Source organism: Pongo pygmaeus, chromosome 10 (genome assembly GCF_028885625.2).
Source record: "Pongo pygmaeus isolate AG05252 chromosome 10, NHGRI_mPonPyg2-v2.0_pri, whole genome shotgun sequence".
NCBI lineage: Eukaryota > Metazoa > Chordata > Mammalia > Primates > Hominidae > Pongo > Pongo pygmaeus.
The window spans coordinates 106,700,660-106,718,693 of NC_072383.2; the positions used below are offsets into that span (position 1 = coordinate 106,700,660).

Sequence of the window (18,034 nt, forward strand, 5' to 3'; positions counted from 1 at the left end):
GTAGCCATGCTTCATTCATTTTTACTGCTGTATAGTATTCCATGGAATACTATATTCCAATGGAAGTTTCCTCCAGTACACCTTCTGCACTTCGAATTCCACCTTGATGCCTGCTTTGCAGAAGACTGAACAGATCGAGCATGAATGAATTCAGCACTATTTACCCATTCTTCCACTGATGGATATTTGGCTCCAGTTTGGGGGTATTATAAATAGTGCATTCTAGGATGTGTATTTTTGTGAAAATATCTGCCCATTTGTGTTAAGCATCAAATTTTAAAGATCTTTTTAGAGATAGGATCTGGCTGTGTTGCCTAAGCTGGAGTGCAGTGGCATGACCTTGGCTCGCTGCAGCCTCAACTTTCTAGGCTCAAGTGATCTTACCTCAGCCTTCTGAGTACCTGGGACCACAGGCATGCACCACTAAGCCCAGCTAATTTTTGTATTTTTTTTTAATAGAGACAGGGTGTCACTTTGTTGCCCAAACTGAGTCAAATTTTTTGTTATTTAAAAGTTTAATTAGAAAAGGATGGCCTTATAGGATTATCATTCTTAATCTCTTTCAAGATATATAAATACGTTTTGGATTGAGAGAAGGGGTGAAACCATGTTAGGATTCCTGAAGCTGCGCTTGTCCCCTGCCTCTGGGATCTGTGTCCTAGCTTTCACAGGTCTGCCATCTGACTGTCATTGGTCCCCTGGAACAAGGTAAAGGTTTCTGGAGATTTTGTAGGAAGTGCATTAAAGTGGAAGTCCCATACAGTACCTCACCCAGGAGGACCCTCCATGCACATGGAGAATTTCATATGACCTCGGGCAACTTAATCTTGTTAGTCTCAGGGATTTCACCTGTAAAGAAAGGTTAGCAATGGATGATCTTCTGAGATGTTTCCAGCCCTCAAATAATTTGAGACTGACTTGCTGTTGACGATTCATAATTATGACAATAGTTATCTGTTGAGTGTTCATATTGCTTTAAACAATTTCTACAGATTATCTCGTTTAATTCTTCAAGGAAATCACGTTGGAAGAATCGTAATGTTTAGGAAACTGAAGCTCAGAGAGGTTAAATCCCTTGCTCAAGGCACACAGCCAACAAACTTCAGAATGGGGTAGAAATGAGGCCAGTTCCACTCTGGCTTTGACTCTTAGCTGTGGCCCCATTCTTTTTTCTTTAATTAAATATTTCAGGCATACAAAAACATGTAAAAAAATAACAGAACAAGCTTCTATGAAACAGAATATGAAAAACACACTTAAAGCTCTTTGCAAACCCTCCCAAACCACTTTCTTCCCAGCTGTGGTAACCTCTCTCCTGAATTTGGTGTTCATCATTCCACATGTTTTTATCATTTTACTATATATATATGCATAAAAATATACTGAATTGCTTTTCAGGTTTTTGCACGTCATTAAATAGTAAAATTCTATATGCGTCCTGTGGCAACTCGCTTTTTTCCCCCACTCAACACTATAGTATTTTAGATTTATCTGTGATGATACATAGAGTTCTAGCTCATTAATTTTCACTGCTGCATGGTACTCTCCTTTAAGAATATACTGGAATTGATCCATCCATTCTCTTGTTGATGAGCATTTAGATTCCTTCCAGTTTTCCACCATTAAAAAGTGCTGCAATATATATTCTTCTACATTTGTATACTGAAATTCTGATGGATGAACTCTCCTGATCATACCAGGGGCTCTGGTCAGAATATGTGTGTCCTTCCAAAATGCATCTGTTGAACCAAGCCTCCAAGGTGATGGTGTTAGGAGCTGGGGCCTTTGGGGGGTGATTAGAGTAGGAGGGTGGAACCCTCATGATTGAGATGAGTGCCCATATAAAAGAGTCTCCAAAGAGCTAGCTAGCCATTTCTACCATGTGAGGGCACAGTGAGAATGTACCATCTATAAACCAGCAAAAAGCAGGCCCTTAGCAGACACCAAATCTGCTGGTGCCATGACCTGGGACTTCTCAGCCTCCAGAACTATGAGAAATAAACTTCTATTGTTTATAAGCCATCCAGTTTACCATATTTTATTATAGCAGCCCAAACAGACTAAGATATCAGGTTTTCTTCTAATTTCTATATATCTATGATAAGACTGGACAGTTTTCTTCATTCATCAACTTTTTCCTGAGAACCTACTATGTGCCAAGCCCTGTGTCGGGTGCTAGGAACAGAGAAGTGGGTACAAGACACAACTCTTGATCTCCAGGAGTTTGCTTGGGAGACCAAGCATCAACCTCTGTCAGATGGGCTATGAGGATGCTGGGAGCTCACAGTAGGGCTCTAAATGGAGTGGCCAGGGAGCAGAGAGATGCCACGGATGATGGAGAAACACAGGGCTGTGGAGGTTACAACCAGCCTATCTTGGACACTGCACCCAAGCTCCTAGAATTCAAAGACCTCTTTCAGTGTATATCTGCCTCAGGACAAAGTCACAGTGACCCCTTGCAACTCCCTCTTCCCAACCTCATTCTCCCTTTCACATATTAATTAATGTGAGTCAGTTGTTTTTTGCCTGAAAAAAAAAAAAATCTGTGACAACTACACATGCTTGAATTCCAGGGCTAGAATTCTCTCCAGTGCCCTGAATAAATGACATCCACACTTTGCCTTGGATATATACTGTCCATCTGGAATCATTATAATAACAGGTCATGGCTCGTGTGCATAATACATGTATGGTCGACAGTATGGTAAACTGTCTGTATAAGCCTATCACTTAATCTGCACAAAATGCTTATAAAGTTAGAAATACTATTCTTTCAATTTTGTAGAAGATAAGGCCCAGAGAGGTTAATTAACTTACCCAACGTCACCCAGCTAGGAGATGGCAGTGCTGGGGTTCCATTCCAGGTCTGGCTGACTCCAGAGTCCTTCATCTCAACCCTTTGAGCTCTGTCAGGATATGCCTGACATTTCTGAAGGCAATTCCCCTTCTTTCCACAATAGAGCAATACCATCTAAGGGAAGTTACTTACCGCCTGACACAGCCCACTCACTACTCACACATTCTCTCCACTTGCTCCAGCTACTGAGGAAATTAGAGCAAATCCTATTTTTAGACACTGTGGTTCAAATGACAGTGATGTATGGGGCAGTGACTCGTTTTATGAACATAGTTCGGAGGTGTTGGCGGATCTTAATGCTCGGAAACTCTCTTACATCACCCTGTTTTGCTCTTTATAATTTATTTCAAAGATCGCTTTGTTTCTTCTCCCTCCTCCGTGAGTCCTGCAACAGACTTCAGCCAGAAACAATAAAATTCTGAGCTGAAATAAAAGGCAATGAGAGAGGATGAGGCTTCTCTCAGAAACCTGAAACACAAATCATGTCAGGGATACATAGGGGTGGAGCACAAGCCCTTAGCAAAAATTAGAGTGTGCTCAATGGTTAGGTCTAGAAAAAACAGACTTCATCCCTTCTTAGCAAAATTGATTGTGTGTGTGTTTTAGGTGAAAATCCTAACTTTACTGCTTATTTTTTTTATGGCTAATTATAATCTGCTAGTTTTGAAGGCCAGCAAGAGGGCTAAACAATGCTTGTGCAGAGCCCTGGCAACCTCAAGACAGGTAGGGAAAAAGAGGACGAACCGAAGAGGAGGGAGGGAGATGATTGACAGGAAGTGTACAGAACAAATGTGGAGGGCTTAACATGTGCTGCTGGGAACACCCACCCACTTTAATCAGTTTCATTCTCTTGTCAACATTAGAAGAAATCTTTAGTCCTGTTTTACCGATTGGGCAACCAAGGCCAGAGAGGCTAAGTCGTTTACCTTAGGACACACAGCTGGTAATTATGGAATTAGGATTGCAAGATGCAGCAAAATAAAATAAAGGACATCCAATTATATTTGGATTCCGAGTAAACAATGTAAAAAAATAGTGAAAGTATATCCCACGTAAAATTTCAGACTTACACTAACAATTTAACTGGGCATCCTGTATTTTACCTGGCAACTGTTGAGGAGACTCAAATTCAGTTCTCTTTGTTATTTCCCAGACACCCCTTACTATGGGACATATATAATACTGTAGAATATGTGATCAGTACCAGCAGATACTGATTGAGTTCAGGCCTTAAGCTTTATATCTGCCATTTTGCTTGAAACCCTTTAATCCTTATATCACCTATCCAGTAGGTACTATCATTGTTCCCATTTTATGGATGAGGAAACTGAGGCTCCTCGAGATGAAATAACTTGGTCACGGTGACACAACCAGAAAGTAATAGAGCCCATGCTTGAACCCAGTTCTGTTTTGCTCAAGAATGGTCACTCAAAAAACAAAAACAAAAACAAAAACAAAAAAACAGTTAAGATTTAACCCATGTACAGAAAAGCACTTGATATGTAAATGTACAGTTCAACGACTTGTCACAAACACCTGTGGAGGCACCAGCCAGATCAAGAAAGAAAGGATATCCAGCTCCTGTTAGGTGCCCTGCCCCGTCATAAGAAGGGCTCTTCTGCCAGAGCTTCTCTGGGAATTCTTTGACTACGGGCATTCCTGTCCCCATTTTACAGATGGGGACACAGAAGTTCAGAGAGGTGCTGTGACTTGCCCAAGGTCACAGAGCTTGGAAAGCAACAGGCTCAGAGAGGGCGAGTGATCACCCAGAGGTCACACAGCTAAAACTTACCACCTGTTAAAACTACAAACTAAATACCAAAAACCGAAACTGCGCTTTATTGGGTGTTTACTATTTGCGAGGCACCGTGCTAAGCTTCTTGGTCGACAACAGTAGCAGCAGCAGCAAGCACTCTGCCATTTGGGGTGCATACTCCCCATGTCAGGCAGCTTGGCACTTTGCGTAATTCGCTCAGTGAATTCTTCCAGCGACCCTATGGCTTGGGCTTGGGTCTCGAACCCACTTTACAGAAGAGGACACTGAGGCCGGAAGGCTGAGGCCCCTGCCCGATATGCTCAGCCGGCCTGGCAGCGGCTATGCCCGGCTCCCCGGGAGGCTGCAGGAGGGCCAGGTGGCATGCAAGGAGTTAAGCGGTAGGCAGTGCTGTGGCTCCGTGCGAGGAGCGCGCCGGGCTGAGGCGCGCTGCTGGCGGCGGCGGCAGCGGCGCGGGGAGCTAGGGCTGGAGACGTGAAGTCCAGGGGAGCGAGCAAGGCAGCCGAGGAGGCAGCGGCGAGGCAGCGAGAGAGAGCCAGGCGGCCGGAGCTCCGCGCCGAGCCGCAGCCGGTGCCCTGCGCGCACCGGGCCCGGGCATCTCCATCCCCGGGGCGGGTGCCCGCGCGGGGCCTCGCCGCGGCTCGGGGCACCCGCAGTGCCGCCCGCCCGAGTGCCAGGCTCGCAGGAGCCTGGCTTTCACTTCCTCTCGCTTCCGCTCGCCGGCTGGCGTCGCCACCGCCTCCTCGTCCCCGGCCACCGCTGTCGCCGCTGCTGCAATTCAAGGCGCACACTATTCCACTTTCCCGCTGGAGGCGCAGAGGATGCCCCTTGAGCCAGACCTGGAGAAATAGCCCCAGGGCCCGGCAGGAGGAGCCTTGGTGGCGAGAAAGGAAATCCAGGCTCCCCTTTTCTTAAAGCCACTGCAGCAGCTGGGAAGGCGCCCACAGAGCGGGCGCGCCAAGCGGGACGCGGGAGTCGCAGAGAGGGACCCGAGGCGCCTGCTGAGCTCCGCTGGCAGAGTTTGCAAGTGGCAGACCCTTCAGGTAAGGACTCAGGTGCCTGGACCTGGGAAGAGGGCTCCAGGAGGGAGCCGGGCGCGGAGCTGGTGCGAAATGTCTTCTGCTCCTAGATCTGGGCTTCGCTTTCCAGACGCTTCCCCGAAGCTTGGGGGCTCGTCGTCCAGAGCCCGGCGAGTGAAGAACCCAGAGTGGTGACAGCCCAGCTCTGCGTAGATGACAAACTTTCTCTCCTCCGGCAGAGGGTGGGACATTCCGGCTCATCCAGGCATCCTTCCTCTGGGCATTCCTGTGCCCCCTACAGGCATGCATTCAAGGGCTTCTCCCGCGGAGGTGGGCCAGCGGGGTGGCAGTGGGCCCCGTAAATTTGATTTATGAGTCACCCTCTTTCTGGCCAGTGCAGAGTTCCAAGGGAGAGGGAGCTAGTCATACTTCCAAGTTGGCTGTAGAAGATGTTTCTTGGGGGTGATACTCTGGTGAATAAGGCTGCCTGTCATCTGATGCCAACAGCCAGAGCTGCCCAGGCAATGGGCTTTGTGTAGGGTACCTTGCAGATTTGCTTATGTCCATTCTGGTGTGTGTGTGTGTGTGTGTGTTTGTAAAGAGAGAGAGGGAACTAGAGACTAGGGGACCAACTCAGCCAAATCGCCTCCTTGCAAGCCTTTCCAGCAGCCCCAGGTATCTTGGAAAGAGCCAACTCACCTCCTTGGCAGAACCACTAGGAAGGGTGGAGGTCACTTCCTAATTCTTACAGCTTCAAAGGGGCTGCTCCTTAGGTGAGCAAAAAAATAGGGGAAGTTTCCTGGCTGCTCAGTGAGACCATTCCTATTGGAGCCTGGGGAGGTGCAAACTTTTTGCAGAAAAGGAGCTGGAAGGGCCAGGTGGAGAGGGGCTCCTGACATTCTCATCCCCACACTCTAGGCCCCTAGAGGCTCTGCTGAGCCCCATACACAGCTCATAAGTTTGGCTAGATGATTTTTTCTATTAGTAAAAAGCATGCTCCAAGGAGGTCACCTGGTCTCTGAGGATCATTTTGGAGCCACCCTGTGGTCACAGCCCCATAGATGGCATGGTGCTACCTACCTGGGCTGGGCATCTGCCTCTGCGGAGTAGCATTGCTGTGTTGTTTTTAAGACAGTTCTTGGGGTGTGAGGTGGGATTCCGATCTCAGGCCAAGTTAGAGCTGTGTCCCTAGGCTGCCAAAACCCAAGAATTCCTCCAGGGCGTCAGAATCTGGTGCTTGATGTCCTGGAAGCCTTGGGTCTGGGTCAGGAGATTGAGCTTCAAGTTGGCTCTCATTTGCTGTGTGACTTTGGGCAAATCACTAGACCTCTCTGGGCTTCAGTTGCTGCTTCTCAAAAATGAAGAGATTTCATATATCTTCAGAGGTCCCAGTTCAGTTGAGACACTATATGGCCCTGAGTGATTGTCACTAATGAGATTTTCGTAATCCCAGGAGGGGATCTTAATTTAGAATTTAAGAGACCTAGGTCTCAGATCAGATCTAAGTTTGACCAGTCACTTCCCTCTCCACACTTCGGCTCCTCCACTATAGGATGGGAAGTTCACAGTTCCTACTTTAGAGGGCTGTTGAGAGGACTAACTGAGATGGTGCCTGGAGGGTGCTGAGTGTAGAGTTTAGCAAAGAGTGAAGCTCTAAGGTGCCAAGGCTGCCTGCTTTTGGGTCTTGTGTGTGGGCATCTATCTGGGTGCTGTTTTCCCCAGGGAGGCTGGCCCTGTCCCACCGAGCACCAGGTGATCCTTGACTACATGGCAGGGCCCTTGTTCTCTCCAATCACCTGACACTGCAGTCCCCGCCCTCTCTCTGCTTTCTCATAAAATCTCTGCTGGACCAGCCACTCCTAATGGGGAGCCCAGGGTGGTCTGGGAGTGCTGGATGCACCCAGCTGCTGTATTACCAGGACATCAGGAGGTGGAGGTAGGCAGTCTCCATGGCTTCAACTTCGCAGCTGTCTAGGGACCAGGGCAGAGAAGTTCAGAATGTCTGCATGTAGGGCACTCAGTCAGCTGACGCTTGAGAACTACCCCATGCTGGGCAGACAAGGCTACTGTTCTTGGCAGGAAAAGTCAAGCTGGGGAAAGAAGTGTCTTACAGCATTGTGTGTGTGTGTGTGTGTACGCATGTGTGTGTGTGCGTGCGTATGCACACACGGGGGGATGCTGAAATTGTCAGGGAATGCAGTGGACTGGTCACTGTGATTTTTTTCTGCGTGGTTCTGAGGCTTGTGGGTTGCCCCAGGTTTATGCTGAAACCGTCAGTGGGGAAGGCAGACCCCATCCCAGTGACATGGAGTGAATTCATGGGGGACAGGAGCAATTCCACTGTGTGCTTGCTTAGACTTGACTTTTAAGACTCTGAGAAAACGAACAATTTGCTTTCATGGTAGAGTAAGGTGTGTGCGTGGACACGTGTGTGAATGTGTGCATATGTGTGCATTCTCATGCAGGTGTGGGCTCATGTGCCTGTGTGAGCATAACTTACATGAGAATCGTAAGTGTGTGCACTCATGTGATAGTGTCAGTGTGAGTGTGTACTTGGTGTCTGATGGATTTATGAGTGTGAGTGTGCATGTCTATGGATTTGTGAGTGTGTGTGCACGCCTGCAAGAAAATGGGTGCGCGTGTGAATCAGTGCAAGGGTGGTATGTATATACACTTGTGAATGGTAAGCAGTTGTATGTGTGAGTCATGTGTGTCTGGGCTAAGCAGGTGCATGCCTGCACAGATGCGCATGTGTGCTCTAGGGGATCTGTGTAGAAATACCCGTGTTTAAGAAGCTGTGCATGTCTGCCTGGTGCGTGTTTTCATAGCTGTGTGTGTTATTTGCATGTCTATTTGGGTGTTTCTCAGTGCCTGCATATATGTGGGCATTTCTCAGTGCCTGCATACATGTGCATACAGCCATGTGAGTGTGAGTTTGTGCTATGCACTTACAGGCATTATGTATCTGCATGTTTTTTAATGTGCCTTTGTGTGTGCCTCTATGTGCAAATGTGTGTGTAGCATTGCACACCTGATTGTCTCTGTATGTGTGTGCATCTGTTTGTTGTGGTGTAATCTCTGTGAATGTCTCTGTGTATACGTGTGAGTTTCCGAACGTGTGTATCTGTGAATGTTAGCGTGTGCATTTGATTGTGTCTGTGTATACGTGTGTTTCTGTAGGTGTGTGACTGTGTGTATTGCAGTGTGAACTTTTTGTGGATCTCTCGACATATACACAGGTGTTTCTGAGTGTATGTGCCTCTGTGTAGCATTGCACACTTGAGCGTATCTCTGTGTGTATGTGTGTTTGTGAGTGTCAGTATCTGGGTGTGTCGGTTGCAGTGTACATTTGAGTGTGTCTGTGTGCATGTGAGTGTCTCTGAAGGTGTATTTCTGTGTGTTCCAGTGTAACTTTTGTCTCATGTATGAGTGAATTTCTGAGTGGTGTTGTACTGTATCTTTTTACACATCTCTGGGCGTACATGTGTTTTTTTCTGAGCATGTTTGCCTGTTTGTGCAGCAGTGTAACTTTTGTGCATGTCTGTGTGTATGTGTGTACTTCTAAGCATGCACATCTCTGAGGGTGTGTCTGAGTGTCTCTAGGGGTATAAACAAGTGTGTGAGTAGAGGGGTGTGAACATACCTGTGAGCTTCCAAACAGAAACCATCTCTGAACCTTTATCACTCTTCTCCCTGCTCCTCAGGACTGAACTGTGCTCGTGCCGTGCACCTTCCGAGTGTTGATTCAGCAGTTGGTGCCAGCTCTGAGCAGAGTGTTGGATGTTGCGTGCTCATTTTTCCAAGTGCCTTTGCCTTGCAGTGCTCCAAAGCCCGGTGTATCCCCCTGCCCCCACCTCCCTCACCTTCTGTAACAGCCCAAATCTATCTTGCCAGAAGCTTCCACTTAGGACGGCTGCTGAACAAACTCGCAGATGTTAAAAGCACAGGTATAATTTTAGGCAGAAGGTCTGAAAATAGGCAGCCTAGGATGTGCTGAACATCTCGACAGCAGTGTTTCTAATTAGGAGCAACTTGTTTTCCTTAAATAAACAAATCAAGTGAGGAAAGAAATTGCCTGAGATTAATGGCTCCCTGGAGCAGGTCCAGATGTTGGGAAGATAGGGACTGTGGTGGGGTATGGGTGGGTCTCTGGTTCCCCATGGACCACAAGTGTTGCTGCTTAGGGGCCTTCCAGACTTTGCCTAAGAGCTGATGAGGCAGAACCTTGAGGTGAGAAGCTGGTGAGGAGGGCAGGACTGGACCACTGTGGGGCCCCTTTTGAAGGTCCGCCAGTGCCTGGTTATTGGGATGGGTGCATCAGTGTTCCCATTTCCTCCCTCCTCCCTGTATCCATGCCCTTAGCCATAAGACGTCACTGCTCTTCTCATTCAAGGATCAGGCAAAGCTTATGCCCCTGCCCCCTCCCTTTGGGGTTCGGCCATGTGACCAGGTTTGGCCATTAGAGTGAAGTGGAAGAGATAGTGTACCCATTCCAAGCTTAGGCCTTAGGGGACCTTGTGTGTTTCTGCCATGGCTAGGTGGAGAGCTGCCCTCTCAGCCTGGCCCTAGAATGGGCACATGTTAAGCCCAGACCTTGGTGAAGGGATGAGTCCAGACAGGTTCCAGCTGGTCACAAGCAGATCAGCAAAATAAATGCCTCTCACAGATATCTCACTGGGATTTTCTGGTTGTTTGTTACACACCACTGTCATGGTCATAGCTAACTGATGCAGTTACCAGTAAGTCATCTTTATTTCCTTCTCCTGTTTGACCCTGGTACTTATTCAGAGGTGCATAATGAACACCTGTACTTCTCACTGTTGGTGCCCCATTCCTACCTTGCTTTCTGTCCATCCTAACATCAACACTAATAATAATAAGTACCATGTACAAAGTGTTTACCAGGGGTGCACACACTGTGCCAGGAGCTTTATACTCATCTAGTCTTCTGTCAGAGAGATGAATGACTTGCCCAGGTGACACAGCTCAGAAGCCAGGCTTTCTGGGATTTGCACACAGATCACCGGATGTCAGAGACCGTGTTTTTAACCATGATGTCATATTGCCTCCCCAGTGCCAGCAGGCATGTTTTATGTAACTGATGTCATAGCATACATTTGACATTTCCCCCCTTCTCTCACCTGGAGGTTTGGTTGGCAGAAATGAATCCTGTCACAGAAGTGGGAATTGTCTATTTGAATGTGGTGAGATTTCTTCATCCATCCATCCTTCCATCCATCTGTCCATCCGTCCGTCCATCCGTCCATCCATACATCCATCCATCTATGCATCCATTCAAGTATTCATTCAGCATCAGTATTTGCTGATATTCAGTGTTTGCTCAGAATCTTCTCAGCATCATACTCTGTGCTGGGCACTGAAGATACAGAAATGAGTGACCCCAGCTCTGTCTTCAATGAGCTTACAATCTGAGGTAGAAGTAGGAGAACCTGGGTTCTGGAGGCAGATGAAGCTGGGTTCCAGTCCAGACTTTACCCTTTACTGGAAGGAACTTCAGCCCCACCTCATTGGATTGTTGTAAGGATCAAACAAAGTAATTTGGCAAAGTCCTTCACACAGTGCCTTGCTTGCTGGAAGCCATAATAAACAATAACTCCCCTTCCTCCTATTCTTTCTCCTCCTCCTCCTTATGGTGGAGACAGTTGAATGTCACTACCAGAGCAATGCAGAGATAAGAGAAAGTAGGGGCCTCCAGATCCCAGATAGGGTGACTAATCATCCTGACTGTCTGAAACTGAGATGTTTCTTTAGGATACAGGACTTTCAGTGCTAAAACTGGAAGAGTCCCACACAAACCAGGACAAATTGGTTACTCTCATCCCAGAGGAAATATTGGACCCAGCTTGGAATGGTCTAGAATACAGGCCAACAAACTATGGCCCACAAGCCAAATCTGGCCCGCTGCCTGTTTTTGTAAATAAAGTTTTATTGCAACTCAGCTAAGCCCATTCATTGACCTATTGTCTATGGTTGCTGTCAAGCTACAACAGCAATGTTGAGTATTTGTGACAGAGATCACATGCCCTGCAAAGCCCAAAGTACTTACTATCTGGCCCTTTACAGAAAAAATTTGCTGACCCATGAGCTAAAAATCCCAGCCAGGGTCCTGGGCTTTGGACTAGGATGACCAAGGCAAAAATTTGATGGACTTGGCTGAATCATTGTGAGTCAGGTGATATATGGGGGTTTGCATTCATCCACAGGTGAGGCACCTGGAGGGTCAGAAGAGGTGCAGTAACTCCAGAGACTGTGAGCTGGAGAATTCTTAGATGGAGAGATGGAGACCCAGAAAGGGAGAGAGACAACCCAAGGCCACAAAGACAGTGGGAGGCAGGTGACAATGGTCCTGGGAAAGAGTTTCTGAGTGGGAAGTGAAGAGGTCTGAATCCCAGCTCTTCGCCAACTGACTTAGTGGCCTTTAGCAAGTCCCTTCCCCTATTTGGGCCTCAGTTTTCCCATCCATAGAATGGGAGAGAAGTTACATATATCACAAAGGACTTCTCCAGTGCAGCTTTTTATGGTTCCATTTTCTTTTCTAATTGGAGTAGCGCTAAAGCCTTAATATATGTTGGCCTGTGCTCCAAGGTGGCCCTGCAGGACCCTGACCTGCGGACCTTCCTGATCACCATGGCTTCTGTATGCAGGGTGTTTACAGTGCCTGGCATTGTAATCGGAGCTTCACTTCCATTCTCTCACGGAATCCTTGTGACAGTCCTGTGAGTTAAGGGACCCCAGTCTCCACTTGACCCATGTGGACACTGAGGCTCAGAGAGATTCATTCACTTATCTAAAGTCACAGAGCCAGTGCATGGCAGAGCCCAGGTCTCTCTGACCTCAAAGCCCGTGTTCTCAGCTACTCCTCCCCCTGCCTCCCCGCTCTGTCTTTCCCAGGTGGGGGTGATGCACGGTTTCAGGAACTCTTCGCAGGAAGCTTTCCCTTTTCTCTCCCTCTCATTTGTTAACCTGGAAATGGCATGCACCAGGCCAGGTCCATCCCCGCAGGCCTGAGGATGGTAAACATGGGTTTATCAGTGAGGCTGAGGCTGGGCAGGCTTGGGTGACTGAATGGCTGGAGGGTCCCCTGCTAGGACAGTTAAAGGCAGACTACTCTCCAGGACTGGGGACTGAGCATGCTGGGCTCTGGATTTGCAGGTTCATAGAAAGCCACTAAGCCTCCAGAGACAGTGGATCATCCACGTTTCTTCCCCACTTGGTTAAGATGGCCCTGATTTCTGCCTCTAGAATATCTGTTTACACTCCAGTGTCCTGGGCTCTTTGCATTTTGAAAGCTTCCCTGGTGGGACAGGTAGAAAAGCTAGAATCTCTGGAACAATTAGATTAGTTTTAATTTTCACGTAGCTCTTAGGTATATCACCACCATAACTGCATGCCATTTACCCTGGGAACTCAACTCCCTATAAAACACAATAAGAAAATAGTCTGATTTAATTACTACAGTGCCCATATCAGAAAAGAGCCAGCATTCCCTCACTCAGGGCCTGTTTACTCTTTCTCTGCACACCATTGTGATGAGCTCAGTGGCCTGATTTCCCAGGCCCTATAGCACATAGAAGAAGCAAGTGATGAGACTGTAGAATGGTAGAGAGTACACAGTGACAGCAGGCAGAAGCAACAGCTGACAGCCTGGGAACAAGGGTGAAGATGAAGAGATTACAAAAATAAGAAGCATGGAAATAAAAGAATGACAACTTGGGGGAATTTAGTGTAGTGGTCCAACAACCTCATCCCATAACTTCTGTCCAGCTGAATGTTACAGGACACTGAAATGGCCAGCCTCTGTGCTGGCCCCAAGAAATAGTTAAATCCTATTTAATAGGCAGGAGCAAGGGCAAGGAATAATTCATTGAATAAAGTATTTGATCCCATGGCTAAACTAATAAATGTTTCTATGTAGGTGGCCTCTGGTGTCTGAAAAATTCACTTACATAGAACTCTTCATTTTTCACAATGTTGGATAAGTGACATCTAACTGTACCGAGACAGTGTCTGGTGTGTGATAGGTGCTCAAGAAATGAACATTCTTTGAAATCAGGCAAATCTAGGTTCAGATCTTAGCCACTTAACAGCAGCCAACGGCTCCCTCTCAGCCTCAGTGTCATCCGCTATGCACCGAGGACAGCTGTACATGAGCCACAACTGCTGCAGAAACCCAAAGCACCTTCTTGTCTGTGCGTGGTAGAAGGAACAGCACCACAGCCTGTCTCATGACATTTGCTTTCAACTTCTATATCTCATGTGGGAGGCGGGCACATGCAGAAACCAGGCTGGAGAGGACTCTGAGAAGTGAGGTTCTATGGTTTGATGGCCAGCATGCGGGAAGACCCACCAGTGGGACAGGACATTGGATGGAGTTGGGTGAGCCAGTGGGCCATAGATGCCCCGGCCTCAAAAAAATACGATGGCATCTTCATACATGTCCAGTAGCTGGGTAAAAAGATGCCCCATTTACCTCTGTTGTGCCTTAGAAGTGAGGGCTAGGAACTTGGGCTTTGGGATTGAACAGGTTCACTTCCGATCCCAGCTTGGTAGCTTATAGGCTGTGTAATCTTGAGCAGGTTGCATGGGCTCACAGTGCCTCCATGTCCTCATCTGTAAAATGGCAATAATACCTACCTCACAGGGTTCTTACAGGGATTCAATGAGGTCATGCTTAGTGTAGAGTAAGTACTCAACAATGGTCATCTTAGCCAGAAGATAAGTCATTTTCTCCAATGGGCATAACTAAGATTCTTCCTAGCACTAATGTGTCTGTGGGCATCTGTTCAAGACTCGTGATGAATCAGTCAGTTTCTGCCTCTTCACACCATCTGGGGCATCTCCAATAAGTTTTCTCTTTGAACTTCACCTTCCTCTGCCATGAATGTTATTTAGTGATTTGCTTGATTCATAAACATATTTGTGCATCCATTCATTTATTTAACACTCCTTTATTAGGCACCTATTTCATTTCAGAGCTGCCAGGTCCTGTGCTGGGCCCTGGGAGATGAGCCCAACTTGATAGACCTGGGTAGTGATGCCCCTTGGGAGGACAGAGGAGACACATGGATAATTGTCCTGGGAGAGCAGCAGCCTTCATGTTCACAGCTGTGCCTCTGCACCAAGGTGGGACTGGTGCATAGTAGGTGCTCAATGTTGGTTGAGAGAATGAATGAATGAATGTTCTGTACTTAGCACCATCAGATGGGTGGATCCTATTGCTATCTGAGCCCCAGAATTCTTGAGTCCCAGACTGAGCAGAGCAGCCTCAGCTTACCACCTTAGGAAAGAAAATAATGAAGGTGTGAGTTCCCGGATCATTCCTTAGGCATTGGAGGTCTATCTCCAAATAAAATTTAGTAGTGGCATGGGATGGAATTAATTGGGGGAAACATACTTTCAAACAAGAGAGAATTTATGGCTGAATGACTTGTAGTAATTCTAGGAGGTGTTCTTCTTGTTTCCATTTTTATGGAAGACTCCCTCACCAGCCCTTGTGAACTGGGGACTTGGAACAGACCCAGCGCCTATACCTAGGAAGAGTTTTCCCAGCTCAACTTCAGGTGGGGGGGAGATTAGGGTCCAGAGTGGTACATGCTCTAAAGTGAGCAAATTCGAAGCTGTGTAGTGTTGGAGTCACCAACATGGGCTCTAGACTGAAACTGCTTGGCTTCACAGCCCAGATCAGCCACTTACTCACTCTCTAACTTTGGACAAGTGTCTTAACCCCTGTGCCTCAGTTTCTCATCTGTAAAATGGGGATAACAATAATGCCTTCTCCAACGGTTGCTAAGAGTGTTTTATAAGTGAATTCACATAGAACCCCAGCACAATACCTAGCACATAGTAAATGCTAAGAACAATATTCATCATTATTAGTAGGGAGAGAACAAGCCCATATGAGGTTCTGAAATGTCAGAATGGGACACGGCAGGTTTTAAATAACGGAAACTCTCTCACACTGGCTGAAGCCAATGGTGAGTGAGCAGGAACCTAGCTCAGCAGTGAAAAGCTGAGAAGAGGCACCAGGCTTGGGTTAGAGAGACCATCAGCTGATCACACAACCTTGGGCCACTGGCGTCACCTTTCTGTGCCTCAGTTTCCTCACCTGCAAAAGAGAGAGGGTGAGCTGATGTGTCTAGGATTGCTGTGAAGATGACGTGACCTTATGCATGGAGAGTTCTCAGCCCAGGGCAAGAACTCAGAAGGCACACGAGGTAGAATGATGGCATCATCCCGAGTCACGCCCAGGGTCAGCCTGCCTGGGTTTCAATCCTAGCTCTGCTGCTTCTCAGCTGAGTGGCCTTGGGCTGTGAGTTAACCACTCTTCGCCTCCGTTTCCTCATTTGTAAAACTGAGATACAAAACTGGAAGGGCCGAGTGAAGATTCAATGACCTAAAATGGCGCCTAGCATATGGTACAAGTTACATAAATGCCAGTTAGTAACGTAATGATTGTGATTGGGTGGCTTTTATTTCAGGTCTTGTCAGAGGTGAGCTACATCATGGAGTGGTGAGGCACCTCCTAACTGTCTATGAGCAGAGTGAAGAGGCATGGGGATTCTCTGGTCATCAGGGCCTCTCCCCATAATCCATCCTGGCGTAGCTTTTACGGCAACCTGCTGCTCTGTCTGTCCGCCTGATTTTGGGCACTGGCTAATCATGAGAGGTAAACCTGTGTGTCACTCAAAAAGAACCGGTGGTAGTAGCTGGGGGCCCACACAGCTTGTTCCTCAAGTGCTTGGGATTGAGGTGTCAGTGTCTTCTCCCCTGGACCGCCCAGATCTTCTGCCCTCACCCCTCATGATCCCCCAGCCAGGGGCCTTTGCTGGCCCCTGACCCCCTGCCAGCCCTTGCTACAGTCCTGAAGCCTTGGGCTGCTGTGACCACTGCCCCCGTGAGTGTGAACTTCAGCAGAGCAAGGCTGCCAGCTCTGGAAGGGGTCCCAGGGAGCAGCCGGCCAGCCCTCCCATCCCCTGGGCATCGTGGCAGAGCTGGGACTAGAACGTGGGCCTTTCACATCCTGATCCATGACAGGTCCTGCGGCCCCTTCTCTCCCATGCTGCTTTTCAGTGTGAGTGGATGAGTTCTCTATGGCTACGGGAAACAATGTCCACAAAGGTAGTGGCTTGAACAATACAATCTTTAAATTCTTTTCTTTCTTTCTTTACTTACTTGTTTATTTATTTTTTAGAGATGGAGTCTCTATCACCCAGGCTCGAATGCAAGTGACACGATCATAGCTCACTGCAGCCTTGAATTCCTGGGCTCAGGTGATCCTCCCACCTTAGTCTCCCAAGTAGCTGAGACTTACAGGGAAGTGCCACCACACCCAGCTAATTTTTAAAAACTTATTGTTCTTTTTTGCTTGTTTGTTTGTTTTTGTGATTTTTAAAATTTTTTTGAAGAGATAGAGTCTCACTATATTGCCTAGGCTGGTCTCGAACTCCTGGACTCAAGCGATGTTCCTGCCTTGGCCCCCTGAGTAGCTGGGACTACAGATGGCCACCACCATCCTCGGTTCTAAACAATCAAATTTACTATCTGCCAGTTCTGGAGGTTAGAAGTCTAAAATGGGTCAGCAGGGCTGGGTTCCTTCTGGAGGTTCCAGGGGAAGAATCCACTCTCTTACCTTTTCCAGCATTGGAGGGCCGCCCGTATTCCTTGGTTCATAGCCCCAAGCCACTCTGATGTCTGCTTCCGTCATCACATCTTTGTCTCTGGCTGCGACTCTCCATCAGGACCCTGGTAATGACATTGGGCCTATTTGAGTAATCCAGGATAATCTCTCCATCTCAAAATCCTCCACTTGGTCACATCTGCAAAGTTTCTTTTACTAGGTAAATGTCTCATAGTCACAGGTTCCTGCTTTTGGGGTCGGGGGAGCTGGTATATGATGAAACTGGAGTGTCCTCAGGGCCTTGTGAGGCCCTCCCAGCAGTGGGAAACCTTGTGAAGAGTTTAAGTAAAGGGGAGTTGAATGATTCCATTAAACCCTGGCCAGAGCAACAAGAAGAAAGGCCTCCCAGCTGTCCCTCCTCAACTTGAGATGGGAGCCTATTGAAATCCCTGCAAAGAGCAGAGAGAACAGGATGATTTCAGCTTCATTATGCAAAACACACAGCCTTCCAAGGGAGAGGTGAGCTTTGGAGAAAACAGTCAACAAATTAGTTTCTTAATCTGCTTTAAGTTGCTAAAATGCCCCCGTCTTCCTTCCTTTGTCACCTGATGGGCCTGTGGGCTATTTTAACTTTTATTAGAACATTTTTATTTTTTATTAAAGGAGCTTTTTCCTTTTTGAAAAACTAATCCCAGCTGTGTTTTGATAAGGTAGAATTAAAAATGGCACTGGGTAAATGCCACAGA

The 18,034-nt window shown here is 47.4% G+C and overlaps 1 protein-coding gene across 3 annotated transcripts in view; it reads left to right on the plus strand.

Moving 5' to 3' along the window:
- The first annotated feature begins 5,099 nt into the window (after positions 1–5,099).
- The window catches only part of WSCD2 (WSC domain containing 2), a 124,337-nt gene continuing 111,402 nt past the window's right edge, over positions 5,100–18,034 (plus strand). For 2 of the 3 annotated variants that reach the window (XM_054444953.2, XM_054444951.2), the window contains exon 1: positions 5,100–5,674. The gene's annotated coding sequence lies outside the window, so the exon portion shown is untranslated. Of the gene's footprint in view, positions 5,675–7,521; positions 7,587–18,034 lie in introns of those variants that run through there. The other variant, XM_054444952.2, reaches the window with a different exon arrangement.